This window comes from Schistocerca piceifrons, chromosome 2 (genome assembly GCF_021461385.2).
Source record: "Schistocerca piceifrons isolate TAMUIC-IGC-003096 chromosome 2, iqSchPice1.1, whole genome shotgun sequence".
NCBI lineage: Eukaryota > Metazoa > Arthropoda > Insecta > Orthoptera > Acrididae > Schistocerca > Schistocerca piceifrons.
Genome location: NC_060139.1, coordinates 186349290 through 186366716, shown reverse-complemented (window position 1 = coordinate 186366716; position 17427 = coordinate 186349290). Strand labels below are relative to the sequence as shown.

Here is a 17427-nt window from a genome sequence, read left to right as displayed (position 1 = left end):
CTGATATTGTCACTGTTTTATTCTCACAATCAACTTAAATTCTTTAAATATTTTATCCATGAATCCAGTCTCTTCTGAACTCCCATTTCTGTCTCTCCCCAAATGGCGATATCATCAAAAGCAAAAGTACTGATTATTTCATTTTCTACTACAGTTCGTCACAAAATAACGATTTTTCAGACTTCGTGCAAAACTGCAAAATACCTAGTTTTTGAGCACTTTTCTCTTCATAAAGTAGAAATACATGCAATGCTATACACCGCAATTGAACATCTCACTTTCTGGTATGCCAAGAGTACATAGCATCGCTGATATTACAGTCAGTACCTACTGACATAGTCAGGCTAGGCTGTGTGAATTCTGTATTCCTGCATTACTGATGAAAATAAGACATATTGGTATAGGGACATAGTGTGACGCGTGCAAGTTTAGGTCGGTCTGGGATGCGTGCACGGATAGCCTAATGTCAAGGCGACAGCTCGCGATAAGCGGGAAATCCACGGTACACCACAAACTTCCACACGTCACCAACAGGTAAAATATCTGTACCTCGTAGAGCTGACACCAAGTTTTTCGTGTTTAGCGAATTTATTTCCATTGAACTGGAAGACGCTGACTCACTGTTGGACGAACAGGTTGATATGAAACCCACTACTCACCCGGAGTCTCCTACCAATAGTTCAGTTTCCAGCCGGTGGTTACTTGATATAAATGAGTAAATAATGTAGTTTTAGAAATACGTATAAGTCAGGGCTGAAATGCCCTGGAGCTTAACTTCGACTGCTGATGTACGAATCAATCGATGGATGCCCAGGACTCACCCGATTGCATATGGAGTAATTGAATACGCCCTACTCCTCAGTGAGACGTTCAGTTCCTTTAAATGACATAATATTTGTTATATTTCTACTATATGTACATAAACTGAAATAAAAGTGTTCAGAAACTACATTTTTACCATTTCGCACAAAACTTTAAAAACCGATATTGTTTGACTACCAGTAGCGCCAATGGTACTGGGTGCAGAAAAAGTTTTAGTAATCGAATTTGTAGAGAGAAATGGATGTCAAAGCGCTAGGAGCACAAGAAACTGGATTTTTTGAAAAACACTGAAAAAGTCAGTTATTTTCAAAACTTGTCTATAGGGAGTTTAGCCAACATAAATTTCGTTGGCAATACTTGGTTTTACACTCTTTACAACCACATAAACAAGTTAACAAAATGAAATCTTTTTCTCCACCTTTTGCAAGATGAATATATATTTTTTGACTAGACTATAGGGCGTGTTATAGGGTCTTTAGTATTCCAATTGTGACCGGTTAGTAACTTCGGAAGCTCTATTAGGCAGTTCCCAGGTGATGCTGTTTTATATCAGGTCGAAAATTTTTGCGAAAAGTAAAGTATTCTGAGGAGGATCTAGGTTTCTTGTAGAACGGCTATTTACCCTCTAACAAATGCGTTTCGCACAAACAGGGGGAAGGACACGTTTTAGTTTCATTACTGGTACTACAGCCATGTGCACAACCCCCCCCCTCCTCCACCTCCTCCTCCTCCTCCTCCCCCCCCCAAGACCCCCCCACCCCCACCCTCGCCGTCCTGAGTTCGGTGGCAGGAGGAACAAGACTTTTGGTCAGGTGAATACAGGGTTATAAATACAAAATTAAATAGTTGTAATGCAGGAGTAGGTTTAATAATAAATAAAACATAGGAGTACGGGTAAGCTACTACAAACAGCATACTGAACGCATTATTGTGGCCAAGATAGACACGAAGCCCAAGCCTACTACAGTAGTACAAGTTTATATGCCAACTAGCTCTGCAGATGAAGAAATTGATGAAACGTATGATGAAATAAAAGAAATTATTCAGGTAGTGAAGGGAGACGAAAATTTGACTGGAATTCGAGAGTAGGAAAAGGGAGAGAAGGAAACATAGTGGGTGAATATGGATTGGGGGAGAGAAATGAAAGAGGAAGCCGCCTGGTAGAATTTTGCACAGAGCATAACTTAATCATAGCTAACACTTGGTTCAAGAATCATAAAAGAAGGTTGTATACGTGGAAGAATCCTGGAGATACTAGAAGGTATCAGATTATATAATGGTAAGACAGATTTAGGAACCAGGTTTTAAATTTTAAGACATTTCCAGGGGCAGATGTGGACTGACCACAATCTATCGGTTATGAACTGTAGATTAAAACTGAAGAAACTGCAAAAAGGTGGGAATTTAAGGAGATGGGACCTGGATAAACTGACTAAACCAGAGGTTGTACAGAGTTTCAGGAAGAGCATAAGGGAACAATTGAAAGGAATGGGGGAAAGAAATACAGTAGAAGAAGAATGGGTAGCTCTGAGGGATGAAGTAGTGAAGGCAGCAGAGGATCAAGTACGTAAAAAGACGAGGGCTAGTAGAAATCCTTGGGTAACAGAAGAAATATTGAACTTAATTGATGAAAGGAGAAAATATAAAAACGCAGTAAATGAAGCAGGCAAAAGGGAATACAAACGTCTCAAAAAATGAGATCGACAGGAAGTGGAAAATGGCTAAGCAGGGATGGCTAGAGGACAAATGTAAGGATGTAGAGGCTTATCTCACTAGGGGTAAGATAGATACTGCGTATAGGAAAATTAAAGAGACCTTTGGAGAAAAGAGAGCCACTTGTATGAATATCAAGAGCTCAGATGGAAACCCAGTTCTAAGCAAAGAAGGGAAAGCAGAAAGGTGGAAGGAGTATATAGAGGGTCTATACAAGGGCGATGTACTTGAGGACAATATTATGGAAATGGAAGAGGATTTAGATGAAGATGAAATGGGAGATACGACACTGCGTGAAGAGTTTGACAGAGCACTGAAAGACCTGAGTCGAAACAAGGCCCCGGGAGTAGACAACATTCCATTGGAACTACTGACGGCCTTGGGAGAGCCAGTCCTGACAAAACTCTACCATCTGGTGAGCAAGATGTATGAGACAGGCGAAATTCCCTCAGACTTCAAGAAGAATATAATAATTGCAATCCCAAAGAAAGCAGGTGTTGACAGATGCGAAAATTACCGAACTATCAGTTTAATAAGTCACAGCTGCAAAATACTAACGCGAATTCTTTACAGACGAATGGAAAAACTGGTAGAAGCCGACCTCGGCGAAGATCAGTTTGGATTCCGCAGAAATGTTGGAACACGTGAGGCAATACTGACCCTACGACTCATCTTAGAAAATAGATTAAGGAAAGGCAAACCTACATTTCTAGCATTTGTAGACTTAGAGAAAGCTTTTGAGAATGTTGACTGGAATACTCTTTCAAATTCTAAAGGTGGCATGGGTAAAATACAGTGAGCGAAAGGCTATTTACAATTTGTACAGAAACCAGATGGCAGTTATAAGAGTCGAGGGGCATGAAAGGGAAGCAGCGGTTGGGAAGGGAGTAAGACAGGGTTGTAGCCTATCCCCGATTCTATTCAATCTGTATATTGAGCAAGCAGTAAAGGAAACCAAAGAAAAATTCGGAGTAGGTATTAAAGTCCATGGAGAAGAAATAAAAACTTTGAGGTTCGCCAATGACATTGTAATTCTGTCAGAGACAGCAAAGGACTTGGAAGAGCAGTTGAATGGAATGGACAGTGTCTTGAAAGGAGGATGTAAGATGATCAACAAAAGCAAAACGAGGATAATGGAATATAGTCGAATTAAGTCGGGTGATGCTGAGGAAATTAGATTAGGAAACGAGACACTTAAAATAGTAAAGGAGTTTTGCTATTTGGGTAGCAAAATAACTGACGATGGTCGAAGTAGAGAGGATATAAAAGGTAGACTGGCAATGGCAAGGAAAGCGTTTCTGAAGAAGAAAAATTTGTTAACCTCGAGTATAGATTTAAATGTCAGGAAGTCGTTTCTGAAAGTATTTGTATGGAGTGTAGCCATGTATGGAAGTGAAACATGGACGGTAAATAGTTTGGACAAGAAGAGAATAGAAGCTTTTGAAATGTGGTGCTACAGAAGAATGCTGAAGATTAGATGGGTAGATCACATAACTAATGAGGAAGTATTGAATAGGATTGGGGAGAAGAGAAGTTTGTGGCACAACTTAACCAGTAGAAGGGATCGGTTGGTAGGACATGTTCTGAGGCATCAAGGGATCACCAATTTAGTATTGGAGGGCAGCGTAGAGAGTAAAAATCGTAGAGGGAGACCAAGAGATAAATACACTAAGCAGATTCAGAAGGATGTAGGCTGCAGTAGGTACTGGGAGATAAAGAAGCTTGCACAGGATAGAGTAGCATGGAGAGCTGCATCAAACCAGTCTCAGGACTGAAGACGACGACGACAACAACAACAACAACAACAACAACGTGCTTGTTCTGTGAACGGCTGAAAGCAAGTGGGAACTACAGCCATAATCGTTCCTGAGGACATGCAGCTCTCCTGCATGTTTAAATGATGATGGCATCCTTTTATATAAAATATCATCGATGTAATACAATTCCCATTTTGATATCCGGGTGGGCACTACTCGGGAAGATGTTATCAGGAGAAACAAAACTGGCATTATAAAGGTTGGAGTGTGGAATGTTAGACCCCTTAATTGGGCAGTTAGGTTAGAAAATTTAAATAGGGATATGGCCAGGTTGGAGTTGGATATAGAGGGAATTAGGTAAGTTAGGTGGGAGGAAGAACAGGACTTCTGGTCAGGTGAGTACAGCGTTGCAAATACAAAAATGGGAGTATGCAGAAATATGTACAACAATGAATAACAAAATGGGAATGCGGGTAAGTTAACACGAACAGCATAGTGAACGCATTATCGTAGCCAAGATAGACACGAAGCACACGCCTGCCACAGTAGTACAAGTATATATGCCAACTATCTCCGCATATGAAGAGACTAAAGAGATGTATGATGCGTTGCTGGACTGGAATTCGGCAGAAGTAAAGGGATAGGGAGGGGAAAAAATAGGTGAATATAGACTGCGGAAAAGGAATGAAAGAGGAAGGCGCGTGGTAGAATTTTGAACAGAGCACAATTTAATCAACACCTACGCTTAGATAAACAATGATGAAAGAAGGTTGTATACACGGAAGAAACCTGGATGTGTCTGAGTGTTTCAAATTTATTGTGTAATGGTAAGCCAGATTACGAAACTAGGTTTTAAACTGTCAAACATTTGCTGGGGTAGATGTGAACTTCGATCATAATTTATTGGTTATGGACTGTAGATTAAAACAGGTAAAATTGCAAAAAGGCAGGACATTAAGGAGATGGGATCTGGATAAGTTGAAAGAATCAGAGGCTGTTTAGAGTTTTAGGGGGAGCTATAGGCAACGACTGACAAACGGGAGAAAGAAGTGAAGTAGAAGACCAATGGGTAGCTTCGTGAGATGAAGTAGTGAAGGCAGTAAAGAGTCAAGTAGGAAAAAGCTTTGATGAAAGGAGAAAATATAAAAATGCAGCAAATGATCAGGCGAAAGGGAACACAAACCTCCAAAAAATCGGCTAAGCAGAAGTGGCTAGAGGACAAATTTAAGTATGTAGAAGCAAGTATCACTAGGGGAAAGATACATGCCGCCTACAGGAAAATTTTAAGAGGTCTTTGGAGAAAGGAGAAGCAACTGCATAAACATCAAGAGCTCAGATGGAAAACCAGTACTGAGTGAAGAAGGGAAAACAAAGGAGTATATCGAGGGTCTATGTAAGGGAGGTGAAAGTAGATGGAGATGAAATGGGAGATACGGGATTGCAAAAAGAATTTAACAGAGCACTGAAAGACCTAAGTTGAAACAAGTCCCCGAGAGTAGGCGAGATTCGATCAGAACTACCGATAGCCTTGGGGGAGCCAGCCGTGACAAAACCCATCTAGGGTTCAAGGTGTATGAGGCAGACGACATGTCCGCAGACTTCCAGAAAATAATGTAATAATTCCAATTGCAAAGAAAGCCGTTGCTGACAGGTGTAAAAATCACGGAACTATCAATTTAATAAGTCATGGTAGCAAAATACTAACACGAATGGTTTACCGAATAATGTTTGGTTTCCCGAGGAATTTACTGACAGCCGATGCAATACAGACCCTGTGACAAATCTTTAGACGATAGGTTAAGAAAAGGCAAACACACGTTTATGGGTTTTGTAGATTTGGAGAAAGCTTTTGGCAATGTCGACTGGAATACACTGTTTGAAATTCTGAAGGTAGCAGGGGTAAAATGTAGAGAGCGAAAAGATATAAACAACTTTTACAGAAACCAGATGGCGGTAATAAGAGCCGAGGGACGCGAAAGGGGAGCAGCGGTTGTGAAGGGAGTGAGACAGGGTTGCAGCCTATCCCCTCTATTACAGAATCTGTACAATGAACAAGCAGTAAAGGAAGTCACAGCAAAATTTGGAATAGGAATTAAAGTTGAAGGAGAAGAAATAAAAACTCTGAGGTTTGCCAATGACATTGTAATTCTGCCAGAGACAGCAAAGAACTTCGAAGAGCAGTTTAACGGAATGGACAGAGTCTTGAAAGGAGGATATAAGATGAAACTAACTGGCAGGTTAAAACTGTGTGCCAGGCCGAGACTCGAAGTCGAGACCTTTGCCTTTCGCAGGCAAGCGCTGTACTGACTGGGCTACCCAAACCCAACTCACGATCCGTCTTCACGGCTTTGACTACGCCAGTATCTTGTCTCCTATCTTCCAGGTACTGGCTGAAGTAAAACTGTGAGGACGGATTGTGAGTCGTACTTCGTAGCTCATTTGGCAGAGCACCTGGCCACGGAATGGAAAGGTCCCGATTTCGAGTCTGTCTAGTACGCATTTGTATCTGCCAAGAAGTTTCACAACAGGGCACAATCCGCTGCAGAGTGAAAATTACATACAGGATGCAAGATGATCGCCAAGAAACCAAAACAACGGTAACTGAATGCAGTCTACTTAAATCAGGCGACACTAAGGGAATTAGATTAGGAAACGAGACATGGACAGGAAAATAGCCGATTGCAGAGGCAGAGAGGATGTAAAATACAGACTGGCAGTGGCAATAAAGTTTCTGACGAAGACAAATTTGTTAACATCGAATATAAAATTCAGTGTTTAGGCGTCTCTTCCGGCTGGTATTTGTCTGAAACATCGCTTGTACGGAAGAGAAACGTGGACGATAAACATTTCAGACTTGAAGAGAATAGAGGTTCAAATGGCTCTGAGCACTATGGGACTTGACTTCTGAGGTCATCAGTCCCCTAGAACTTAGAACTACTTAAATCTAACTAACCTAAGGAAATCACACACATCGATGCCTGAGGTAGGATTCGAACCTGCGACAGTAGCGGTCGCGCGGTTCCAGACTGTAGCGTCTAGAAACGCTAGGCCACCCCGGCCGGCGAGAATAGAGGCAAAATGTGGTGCTACAGAATAATGCTGAATATTAGATGAGTAGATCACGTAACTGAAGAGGAAATTTGGGAGAAAATGTTTTGGCACAACCCGACTGGAAGAAGGGATCGGTTGACATGACTTATTTTGGGACATCAAGGGATCATCAACATAATATTTGACGGGAGTAAAAATTGTATATGGAAAACGTGAGCTCAATACAGAAGAAAGGTTCAAAAAGATGTAGGTTGCAGCAGTAATTCACAGATGAGGCTCGCACAGGATAGGGTAGCATGGTGAGCTGCATCAAACCAGTCTTCGAACTGAAGACAAGGATGACGACGACACCAACATCGGCCCGGAGCGATTAAAAGTACAACGACAACCTAAAATTGGTTGTTGGAAAGTAAGATACCATACCGATTTGTAGAAGAAATCTTTACGAAATATCGTCAATAGAGGAGGGTGTAGCGTGCAAAACCGTCGTTCAAGCGTATCTTGAGTACTATGCACCACAGGGGGCATTTACCAGACAGGATTAAAAGAAGCAAGAGTTGATGCGAAGAAGAGTAGCAGTTTTCGCCACAGGGTTGTTTAGTAAGCGCGACAGTGTGTCATGGCTGCTCATCAAAATCCATTGGCAGACGCGACAAGAGACGTTATACGTTTCTGCTGTCGAAATTTCGAAAGCGTACTTTCTATGTAGAGTCCAGCAACACATTACTTTTCTTTTACCAAAATATATCAACGACGGCAAAATGAGAGAGAGAGAGAGAGAGAGAGAGAGAGAGAGAGAGAGAGAGAGAGAAGGGTGTATGGGGGAGGGGAAGGTATGAGACAGGAAAAGGACAGTTTTCTGGTAGATAAGTTTCTGCCGTGCTCTTCCTTCACAGGCGATAAAGTTCTGTTAGTGTTTAGCGTCCAGCCTACGTTGTGACAAAACTTTCCAGGAAGCAGGTCGTTATCTCTGGCACCTTCTTGCGGTCAGTCGCGTACTATCATTCCCAGTTTTCTGCCGAACCGACTAACGGAACATTCTTATCACCTGCAGTGTAAGCATACGCAGCATGTGGAGGCCGTCAGCCAAGAGCTCTTCCTGGATTACGGGCTTTGTTTTAAAAAGTTCACACATTCTCCCTTTCGTTCCGACGGAATGCATACTCGTCGCCATTAAACCAAAACGTTCAATACTAGCTAACACTTGCATGACAACGCGTGGATACCAAATAATAAAATACTTACTTTTGTTTTCCAAAATCAACTAACCGAAATACGTCCTTCCTACTTGTCCGTCGCACGGGGAAATTAAACGTATAGAAAGAGCGGAACTGAAAATTATCTCCACAAAAAAAAAAAAAAACTACTGGTTTCATATCGTGCCCACCTGTCTCTATATTGACGATCTGACAGTCTTATAGTAAAGCCTCTTTCACACACGCAACGTAAGTAACACCAGAGCTGATGGTATACTGTACCGGCAGCCCTTTCATAAAGGGCGCAACAAATTCTACTTTGTGGTATAGTTTTCAGTATGGAGACAGTTGAGAAGATTCGTTCGGGTATTAACGTTATAGAGCAGGTTACTGCCGGGATTAGGCAAAACGTAAGCGCAAGGAAGAGAAAACTTAAATGTTGGACTCGAAAATGGATTTCATGTGGGAATAAAAGGTGACAAGGAATATTTGCATAGAAATAATCCTCTAAGGGAAAATGCTGTCTGCTGTGGCATACAAATTAACAATTGGCTTGTAAATTTCATCTGCAGACGTGCCACTCTTTGGATTTATAATGTGTTCGTTAATGAAAGCGCTCTGAGCAATTTTAATTTTTACTTTCGAAACGTCACACCCCACTCGGAAGTATTCCCTGCAGAGAGAGAATGAATTTTAAGCAGTAGGAGCAGGCCACCCTTTGTATAGTACCAGCGAAATTGGACCTGCCGAGCGCCGTATTTTTAAAAACAAAAAATTAAATTCAGTAAGAACATAACAAAAACGCAGAACAAACGGACTAATCAGCAATTATCCTACAAAAACAGACATTCTCTGTCTTTCGAATATCACCACCAGGGTGAAGGAAGTCTAGTGGCGTCACTAACTATAACCGAGATGAATTTTTTGAGGCATGGCAGAAAGTGGCACCATTCAACTGACACCACCGAAAATCGTATTCTCACATGCAACTGCGGTACCAGTGCAGTAGGTCACGAGCAGTTGTGGCGCTTGATGTGACGTCGACGGAACAACGGAGCGTGCTACGTGGGAGAAAGAGATGCAGCTCGTTCCAATATGTTAGGAGGGTCGCAGAGTAAATACGCAGAACTATTAGATAAATTAGAGAGAGCGAGTCAAACTTTCTCCCCAGAAAGAAATTAGATCAATAAGATAGATAAAGTGTTTCAAAAACAAGAAAGTTATAATATTGTGTCAATATCCGTAGAGTTCAGGAAAACGGGAAACTTTGTAGATAGACGAACATTGCCCCAATTTTGGAGGAGATGAGCGGACAGAAAATCCTTTGAACTGATTCAACAGACTTAAACCAAGACGATATCCTTGGATAGATCCAAAGGAAAACGTTCAGGGTCTTTCAAGATCGAAACTGGAATCAGACAGGGAGACTATGTAACTGTGTCCTTGATAAGGTGATCATGGAAATGAAAGGAGTGGGTGGAATACGACTGAGATGCAAGAAAAAGGAGTATAGAGGTAATGTATGACATTGGCAGAAGAGATTGTGATACTGTTGGCATCATTAGAAAATACGACTAGCTCCAGAGACGACCGGCTAAAAAATATTTGTAAATCTCTATAGAGAAGGCACAGTAACAGACGAACATGGGACACATCATAGATGGATGACCTTAGGAGGAGGAATTTAAATACCTAGGAGAATGAATAGAAGCTATTCTGGTAGAAAAAAATGCTACGTAAGAACGAATACACACGACGAATTTGGCATGCGAACTCTATATGAACACCTACAATAAGAAAAATCTTTATATCAACGAAAAATGAAGAAACTGCCAAACAGTCATCTGCCCTGAAGCCATACACACAGCGAAAGACTGAACCTGTAAGAAAGGTATTACTTAGACTGGAACCTATGAACGAAGGATTTTCAAGAGGATATTGGGGCACTGAACAGGAGACGGTAAATTTAGAAAACGAATGAACCAAGAACTGTACACCCAAATAGAAATGATCTAACACCCCCTGGAAAAAAATTAGTATGGCCTTCGGACACATCTTTAGAAGAGACCAGAGGACGTTGACACATCAGGTAATTTCTTGTGAACAAGCGAACCAAGTAAGCGCGATTCAAGAGGTACGAATGGATCTGGAAAGAAAGCCCACACAAGAACCATACTTACAACAGGGCGACTTTCAAATGAAAAATTCAGACTTCCAGGACAGTATAGAGAAAAACTTTGTGGGCAGACGAGCAAAGAAAGTTGTAGAGTATGAAGGTCAAAGAATATTGAACAGAAGAAACGAAGCTAATTCGAATTAACATGCTCCTTAGCCGGCAAAAATGAAAGGACCACAAAGCCCACAATGCTGAAATATCTAAAGTCGAGTAAACGCTGGAATATAAGAAAAGAATACTTTGAAGAGAATTGGCGAAACGAATGCAGGAACAGGGAACTAAAGACGGAAGAGTATGAATTACTAATTATTGCGGATTGTGTTTGTATCCAGGAAACCACAGGACTCTGATAACATACAGGCCTAAGCAACCACGAACATATATTCCGATATACTGTACAGAAACGCGAAAGAAATTACTAACCATGTCAGTAACTTTAATGGGAAGCACACTGCCGGAAAAAATGCAGTGCACTCAATAACAGGACCATTTTAGTGACAAATGACATGACAGGTACTTCATCGTGCTAGGATTATATGATGACAAATTCAGACCAAATGAAACACGTCACAGTAAAGTGTACCGTCAGTCATATAAATATACAATGTACCCCTCAGTGACCGCAACGTAGATCTGTATCTCGCATGCAAACTATTCTAAAGGTGCGGAATGGCGTCCTAAGACAGACTATCCGAAGCATCTTGCTCCTTTTGGTGCAATTCGGCCTAAGTCATTTTGACTATCGCCTCTTACTAAGTTTCCTCTTCTTCCACAGGATAACCACAGCAGTTATGAAAAGACTATGTAACATCAGTATAATCTTACCGTGAAATTGTTTTTTGTACTGCCATTTAGCCTGAGAATGAGGTATTCCCTCGAAACATGTAGCAAAATAAATAATACAATAGTTCACAAAGTTTGTGACTGGTAGCGGTAATTTAAAAAACCTTTACATATCGGCCTTGATTCTTGCATGCACTAGAGAACGATTAAGTTCCTACTTTATCGTGTCCCATATGGGTTCACTGGCGAGAAATCTGGTGATCTTGCTGGCTAGTGGACTAGCTGTACACCATGAAGGGCACAATGTATCACAGTAGCCCTATGTGGACGTACAGTAAGCTGCTGAACAAGCCCATCACCTTACTCTCGAATAAATGGCAGTAGCACAGAGTAACGACTTGTGCAATGTAGCGGGAACTAGTTATTTTACCCTGCAGAATATCATCCGTGAGCGTGAGTTGTAACGGACGACCCCCTCCCCCCCCCCCCACCCCTCCCGAAACTATGAAGCCTGGGGCTGTACCTGTGTCGTGGGATTATACACTCAAAAATAGGGCCCTACACGCGTACGTGCCTCACTCGAAAGCAGACAGATTAGATTAGATTAGTTTTTTGTTCCATAGATCCGTGCTGAGGAAATCCTCGTGGATGTGGGTCAATTTTTTTGTTTTGTTTTTAAAGCTGAAATAACAATACTAATAGTATGAATATATATACAATACATTCTATTTAAAAAATCGTCAATGGAGTAGGAGGAGTTGGCCACTAGTAAATCTTTCAGGCTCCTTTCAAACTGATCTTTATTTGTAACTAAATTTATGTTTGCTGGCAAATTCTTGAAGATGAGTGTTCCTGAGTAGTGGACCCCTTTTTGACCCCCTTTTGAACTAAAGTAAGTGCTTTTAAGTCCTTGTGCAGATCATTTTTGTTCCTGGTACTGTATGTATGAACTGAGCTATTTGTTGGAAAAAGATTATTTAGGATAAATTTCATTAAGGAGTAAATATACTGAGAGGCAGTAGTTTGTATACCCAGTTCTTTGAAGAGGTTTCTACAGGACGTCCGTGAATTTACTCCACAAATAATACGTATTACACGCTTTTAGACTCTGAAAACTTTTGTTTGACTTGAAGAGTTACCCCAAAATATTATACCATATGACATTATGGAATGAAAGTAGGCAAAGTATGCAAGCTTTTTCATTTTTATGTCGCCTATGTCTGCTAACACTCGAATTGCAAATACAGATTGGTTAAGGCGTTTCTGCAGTTCTGTGGTGTGCTGCTCCCAACTGAATTTATTATCAAGTCGTAATCCCAGGAATTTAAGACTGTCAACCTCTTCTATCCGCTCTTCTTCATACTTTATGCATATGCTGGGTGGAAACATCTTACAGGTTCTGAATTGCATATAGTGAGTTTTTTCGAAGTTTAATGTCAGTGAGTTCGCTTTAAACCATTTATTAATATCCATGAAAATATCATTAGCAGATCTTTCTAGAACTACACTTGACATACTATTTATTGCAATACTTGTGTCATCTGCAAACAAAACGAACTCTGCTTCTGGCAGTGTAACTGATGAGAGATCATTAATGTACACAAGAAAAAGCAATGGCCCTAAGATGGATCCTTGTGGGACACCACATGTAATTTCTTCCCATTCTGGTGATGACTGATGACTTAATTTCCTAGTCGCTTGCACTGACACCTTTTGTTTCCTGTTAGCGAGGTATGACGAACTATTTTGCAGCACTGCCCGTGACACCATAGAATTCTAATTTATTTAAAAGGATGTTGTGGTTCACACAATCGAATGCCTTTCACAAATTACAGAAAATACCTGCTGTTTGTAACTTGTTATTTAATGAATTAAGTACATTTTCACTGTAGGTGTAAATAGCATTCTCGATATCAGAACCCTTCAGAAATCCAAACTTTGTCCTTGATAATATGTTATTTGTGGTCAGATGGTTGAGAAGCTGCCTGTACATTACTTTTTCTAAAATTTTTGAGAATGGTGACAGAGCTCCATTGCATTTTCCACGTGACTCATGACACCAGAGTAGCCGTGGTGGTGGTGGTGGTGGTGGTGGTGGTGTGTGTGTCACTGGCGCCTGGATCGAGGCACACATGGTCTTAGTCCTGTTGCAAGCAGACGACTCCCAATTGTCGTCCGTGAGAGCAGGTGTAAAATGTGCTAGATTTCTTCCCTGAATGACGTTCAGTCTGAAACCAACGTTAACAAAATGCCTCTGTCTTGACGTGCTTCTGTACTAAGCGAACCTACAGGTCTACAGGTGCAGGAATGCTGAAAGTGGCAACACACCGCCGATATATTCTGCCCAACATGTGCAGCAATCCATCAATGCGTACACCCAGTTTTCCGCAAGCCCACAATAGGAACCCATCGAAACGACTGAAGTTGTCCGACAGGAGTACGTAATCGATGCCGAGGCGTATTGTGCCCTAGTGTATATGTTGCAAACCCTGTTCATCACTAAACTCAGGTAAGTTACTGCCAGCAGAGTCAAAACAAGAGGGTGCACAGACAAACCTCCTGAGCGTCATCTGATTGGCGGTGGCCATGACGAATGAATCAAGCCCTCAGTATGGACATATTTTACGCTGCTGCCACTGAACGCAGTCCTTTTCCCCCTCGCAGCAGTGTGTAAACGTGGGAAACTTGTGTATCTGGTACTGTCAACCGTCTTCACTGTGGGGCGAGAGCTGCAGTGAAGGTAACAACCACGCTGCAAGCCACACATTAGAAAATGTGATTACTTTTAGAATCCTGATTTTTTAAGTCATTGTAAATTTTCCATATAATTGGACGTCTATTCCCCTGGATGGCTTCGGTACCATGGACTGTGACACGTGATAGTGCCATATCTATTTATTGCTTCACCTTTACCTTTTGGAAACGATCTTATAGCCCAAATTTTAGGTTAATATATCATTATGCTAATATAGTCTGAATTTTTACTATTCTGTATCTTTTTCTCAATAACCTAAAATAATTGCTAGTTACTATGATACGCTCTGATTTGTAGCCTGCTACTGTGTACTCCGTTTGAAAATGCTGTAATTTCTTTTTATCATAACATGTGTTAACTAAGTAGTATGGCAATGGCATAATGGCATATATGCCAAAAAACCGACTAAAGAAATAACAAAAATAAAATAAAATGTGAACAGGACTATGATGGAAAAGGAATATGTATGTGTCTTCCTCAGTGGAACTGATATGTTCTGTGCTGGTTTAGGAGCAATGCGAACTCAGCCCAGATAAACAATATACAATAAGTTTTTTAATAAATATATAAACAAAAGCTCCTTCCAAGAGCACGTTAATTAAAGGAAATGTTTGTAGTAGTTCGTGTTAATCACTGATTTTACACAAGTTTGTAAATGGCCAGGTGGCACCAATAAAGAAGAAAGTCAAATTCGGAGTTCACTCTCTCACAAACTAAGACAAAGGAGATGGAAAATTCCAAAGACATTTTTCAGCCTCAGGCGGAAGAGCCACTTCCTGGCGATGTCTGAGGTAGTTACTGGCGGCTCCACTGTGGCGGTGATCGGCTGTGAGACTGCATTGACAGTTCTGATGTTTTCCTTAGCGACAAGCTCTGATGAACCACAACTGTGGTTGGCAACTGGCCGGGAGGACTAAGGAAAGACTGTTCTGGTGGCGCTCGTGCAGCCACCTACCAGCCTGGTCTTAATCTGCAGGCTGCTGGTGTGGCCCCTGTCGCTTCACTGGGTTGGACACACACACTGTGTATGAAGCGTTGCTGATAGGCAGGGCTAACAGCCCATACACAGCACCCCTCCCCACGATGGACGAGAGAGTGTGCCACGTCTCTAAGTCCCAGGAGGCTCTCACCTTCCTCTTGGCTGCTCATGGAATCAGTGAGCCTGGAGGGCTCCATCGGAGCAGGTGTGTGGGACATAGGGGTGCTGACTTCGCTGGAAGCTGGAGGCTGAAAGACCAGTTGACACAGTGGCTGGTCAGCATCGTCCGTGGCCCTGAGAGAGGGAGGTAGTCCAACTCTGGAACAAAAGACTGTGAAAGACCACGGTAGAAGTGTGTGTGCACTGGGGGTACATTTGGTAGATTTGTTTGTGGCAGAGCCATCTTTTAGTTCCACTTCTCACAAGGTCTAGCCTCAGTGGCAGCAGTTCTTGGAGAAACAATGCTCGAACTTTATACTTAATTCAATAAGGGGGGGTTATGGCTGTTAAGGAGGGGGGTCAGATCAAGTCAGAAGAACGATGGAAACCTATGAACAGTGTGGTCGCTCACGTAATTTCTCTGTTGGCCTGGCTCTGTATTGTGGGGTAGAGCGGTATGAAGCGAAAAATAGGGTCGTACATTAGCCAGTGGATAGTATCAGTGCAGCTTTGTTAGTAGTGACTTATGTGCAGACAAACCATTCTGCCGATCTGCTGGATGTTGTATGGAAAGCTCCTTGGTCGAAAATACATGGGTCAGTGTGACTTGTTTGAGATTATGATGATGATGATGATGATGATGATATGCGTGACACATACGAGAAGCCACTGACTGAACTGATAACAATGAGCCAGGAAGACCCTTAAAAGGCGCCTGCAAAATTTAAGTGGAGATATGGCCAAGGAGATGTATTACAACAGGGCAAATACCGCTAAGCTGAAACTGACAGTTGTGGTAATCTGCAACCATGTTGGCAATGTATCACTCTCACGTCAATATAGATGTTGCCTAGCCAGCCGCTTTGTCAGCGCTATCCCCCAGTGTTCTGTTGGAGGAGTGACAATATGCGATGCCAGAGGGTGTATGGAATCATGTGATGAGTGCGATACTGTCCCCCTGTAGTAGCCTGCCTTTACGGGCAGATAGCTTGTTGCGACGATACCAAAAGGCTTGTGCTACCAGATAGTCCAGATGTTTTCAGTCCACTGGTCATCCTTGGTCCAGTAGTCAAGAGTACTTCTCAGATGACCAAGTCATTAGAGGAGTGGCAGGCGATGAGTATCGCGTCTGCTTCATTGCCCACATGGAAACAGACCACCTGTCATACATCAAATTCTGGGTGCTGGCCTGTTGGAAGTCTGGAGAGAACGTCAGAATTGGCAGGTTGAGCAGTGGAATGATACTTTATGTTTGAAGAATAGATGGACAAAATCAATGCCTACTGCTAGAGACAATGCACTGCCCAGGTAAGAACATGTCTGGCGGCCTTTAACCATGATAAGAGGTTCGTCATCCGTCAATAGTACAAGTTGTGAGGGCACAAACGACCAGAACTTCCTTTTCTATACAGCTCTAGCTGAGTAGGTCCTGCGTTAACGTCCTGGGGATAAATACAATAGGGCATACCATGCTGTTGACTTCGTGTGATAAAACCATGCTCAAACCATAATCCAGTGCTGCCACAATTAATGGCTGATAGGTCATTGGCCATAAGACATTACAGGTGCAGAAGAGCTTGTGTTTGGTCCCTAAAGACTGTCACATAGGCCTACAGATATCCAGTTCCATTTAACATTTTTCCTGTAATAACTAAAAGTGGTTTGGTTTTGATTTTGTTTTACTTTAGGGCGCAAAAAACAACTGGTGTCATACGAGCCCAAGTCAAAACTATAGAACACGAAGACAGAGAGGAATTAAAAAACGACTGTACATCAGCCTCAATTGACATAATAGAACACAGCTAAAACAGGCATGTGGAAAAAGGACTAAAAGAGAGACCTTACAGAAACGGAAGTCCAAACCTAAAAATTAAATGGCCTTCGCCATATTGCTTTGGCGGATAAAAAGTAAAACGCGGTCGAGAACCCGCGCGTCATTTGCGAAAACGGCTGATAACTCAGGCGGCAAACCCAAGCAGGAACGTAAGCTGTTAAAAAATGGGAATTCCATCATCAGGAAGCGGTGGACAGTTAAA

General features: G+C 41.9%; 1 protein-coding gene across 1 annotated transcript in view; it reads right to left on the bottom strand.

Moving 5' to 3' along the window:
* Nucleotides 1-14632: 14632 nt before the first annotated feature.
* LOC124777128 (ubiquitin-conjugating enzyme E2 H-like) overlaps nucleotides 14633-17427 on the bottom strand; it is a 53339-nt gene continuing 50544 nt past the window's right edge. The window contains exon 2 of the mRNA XM_047252419.1: nucleotides 14633-15550. The gene's annotated coding sequence lies outside the window, so the exon portion shown is untranslated. The remainder of the gene's footprint in view (nucleotides 15551-17427) is intronic.